This window comes from Bos javanicus, chromosome 7, assembly GCF_032452875.1.
Source record: "Bos javanicus breed banteng chromosome 7, ARS-OSU_banteng_1.0, whole genome shotgun sequence".
NCBI classification, from domain to species: Eukaryota; Metazoa; Chordata; class Mammalia; order Artiodactyla; family Bovidae; genus Bos; species Bos javanicus.
In genome coordinates, this window is record NC_083874.1 from 10,083,074 (window position 1) to 10,086,238 (window position 3,165).

At 41.0% G+C, this 3,165-nt stretch overlaps 1 pseudogene; it reads left to right on the forward strand.

The window, feature by feature from the left end:
• The first annotated feature begins 1,931 nt into the window (after positions 1–1,931).
• LOC133251851 (olfactory receptor 7A5-like) lies at positions 1,932–2,873 on the forward strand (annotated as a pseudogene).
• Positions 2,874–3,165: the final 292 nt, after the last annotated feature.

Consider the following 3,165-nt stretch of genomic DNA (forward strand, 5'->3'; position numbering starts at 1 on the left):
TATATATATATATATATATATATATATATATATATTCCTGCTTGCTCATGCTCAGTCATATCTGAGTCTCTCTCTCTCTCTCTCTCTCTCTATATATATATATATATATATATATATATATATATATTCCTACTTGCTCATGCTCAGTCATATCCAGTTCCTTGCAACCACATGGACTGTAACCCACCAGGCTCCTCCTTCCATGGGATTTTTCAGGCAAGAATACTAAAGTGGGTGGCCATGCCCTCCTCCAGGGGATCTTCCCAACTCAGGGATGGAAACTATGTCTCCAGTGACTCTTCCATTGGCTGGTAGATCTTTACCACAGAGCCATCTGGGAATATATATATATATATTCCAGGTTTTGAAATTTTGAGAAAAGATACAGATATTTAGGTAAATAATACAGAGACATATATGTTCACTGAACGTATCTTTATGTGCCTTTACTACAAGAATAAAATGACTACCAAAATTGAGCACCAAGTTCATTGGTACCTGGGAAATCCGCTGCTGTGCTGTCTTGTCTGATTCATTGGATTTCCCAGGCAAGAAAACTGAAGTGGGTTGCCATTTCCTACTCTAGGGGATCTTCCCAACCCAGGTATTGAACCCATGTCTCTTGCATCACCTGCATTGGAGGCAGATTCTTTATCACTGTGCTACCTGGGAAGCCACCTGGGAAATGTACAAACTGGAATTTCTGGATGCCATTTCTACATAATCTGATCTAACCACCTTGAGCAACATCAACCTTAACTTCATCAGGGTAGTTACGGCTTAAAACAACATGGAAGTAACACAGCCTAGGAAACCAGGGTCTCACTGTAGGTCTTTGTTTTCTTGCCTTGTGGAGTGTGAGGAGTCTTCAGAGCAGTGGTACTGAGTTCACATATTTCAAGATGACTCTCCTACATAGAGGTCAGAACTCGATCAACAGAAGGGATCCATTTAAACATATAGGACATCTGTGCAGCAATTTCAGAAAGTGCTAGGAGAACATAGTGGGGGTTTGAAGTTTCAACAGCAGCAGGGATCCCACTTTATTCCTCAACCTCCTCTGGCACCATCTTTCCTCACTCTCTCTCTTGCTCTTACCCTGTCCCCTCATTACCCACCTCCCACATTAGTGTCTTTTTAAAAAACCAGAACATCTTAGACAGGTACCTTCTCCAGGGCCTTTGCACTGGCTATTCTCTCTGCCAGGCACAAAGTTCTCCTTGTGCCTGGCATGTTCATGGCTCCTGCTCTCTCTTCCTTGAGGTCTCTTTTCAAATGATGACTATTTTTTGCATGTCTTGCCTTAAATAATAGGAGCCCTTCATAAGTCTTCCTCTTATATGTGCTTTCAAATTTCTACATAGAATATTTCACCATCTCCCAAGTCATATATATCCTAGAGGAGGAAATGGCAACCTGTGCCAGTATTCTGGCCTGAGAAATCCCATGGGTAGATGGATAGAGGAGCCTGGCAGGCTACAGTACATGAGGTTACAAAAAGTCAGAATTGACCGAGAGCTCCCCCGCCCCACCTCCCCACCACACACACACACATCTCATCATATTTTTTCTCCATAGACAGATTTTTAAAGTTTTCATATTTCAGAACCCTATGCACATTGCCTAGACAGCACCTGAGATATAGTTGCACTTAATATATAGTACCCAAAAGAATGAAAAAATTTCTCATTAAATATGTGGATTACATGACATCTTGGGGAAAATGCTAAAACTGGAACACATTTGCAAGTTAGAAATAACAGAGGGAATTTCCTAAAGAGGATCAAGTTCTTCCAAAATATTGAAATTAATTAAGAAATATGATTAAATATAATTAAGCAAAATACGGATAGTATTTTTTCAACACTGTAATGGGCCTTTTTGTGAAAATGAATCATCTTGTTATGTTTCTTTACAGCCAACATCAATAAATGGCACCAAGCAACCTAGCAAAGGTTTCAGAATTTCTTCTTCTGGGATTTTCAGAGGAACCAGCACTGCAGCCCCTCATATTTGGTCTTTTCCTCTCCATGTACCTGGTCACTGTGTTTGGAAACCTACTTTTCACCCTGATCGTCAGCTTAGGCTCCCACTTCCACTTCTTCCTCTCCAACCTGTCCTTTGTAGACATCTGCTTAACCTCCACCACCATCCCAAAGATGCTGCAGAACATATGAAAAGAGAGCAAAGCCATCACCTATGAAGGCTGCATCACCAAGATGCATTTTTTTTCATACTGTTTGCAGGGTTGGATGACTTCCTCCTGACTGTGATGGCCTATGATCGGTTTGTGGCCGTCTGCCACCCCTTGCACTATACAGTCATCATGAACCCCCAGCTCTGTGTAATTCTGGTTCTAGTTAGCTGGGTCATCAGTGTCCTGGATTCCTTGCTACAGACCTTCATGGTATCAAGGCTATCCTTTTGTAGAGATGTGTTAATCCCTCACTATTTCTGTGAACTCAAACAGTTGGTCCAACTTGCCTGTTCTGAAAACCTCCTTAATGAAATGGTCATGTATTTTGCAGTTGGGCTACTGGGTGGTGGTCCCTTCGCAGATATACTTTACTCTTACTGTAAGATTGCTTCCTCCATATGTGGAATCTCATCAGCTCAGGGTAAATATAAAGCATGTTCCACATGTGTGTCTCACCTCTGTTGTCTCCTTGTTTTATGGCTCAGGCCTAGAAGTGTACCTTAGCTCTGCTGCTACTCACAGTGCACATTCAAGTACAATTGCCTCAGTGATGTACACTGTGGTCACATCCATGCTGAACACCTTCATCTACAGTCTGAGGAACAAAGACATAAAGAGGGCTCTACAAGCATTCTTCAGAAAGGCAGCTCTAAAAAGGCCAATGGTTGTGGGCTAAAGAAGGGAACATAATTTAAAATTTCAAAGCCTCAGAGTCAGAAATTATAAATCTTTGATCAGAATCTTTGATCAGATTGTGGAAAGAGAATTTGCTCCTCTATTTCTTGGAATTCTCATATTTTGACTTTGCCTCCTTCATTGCAATTTATGTAACTCACACAATTAGGCTTAGTGATTTCTATCATATCCATTAGTTTTTCTCTTTTATGATTTTCCACTCTCTCAAATTTAAGAAATGGCAAGAAGCTCAGTTGCTAAGTTAAGTCCAACTCCTTGTGACACTTTGGGCT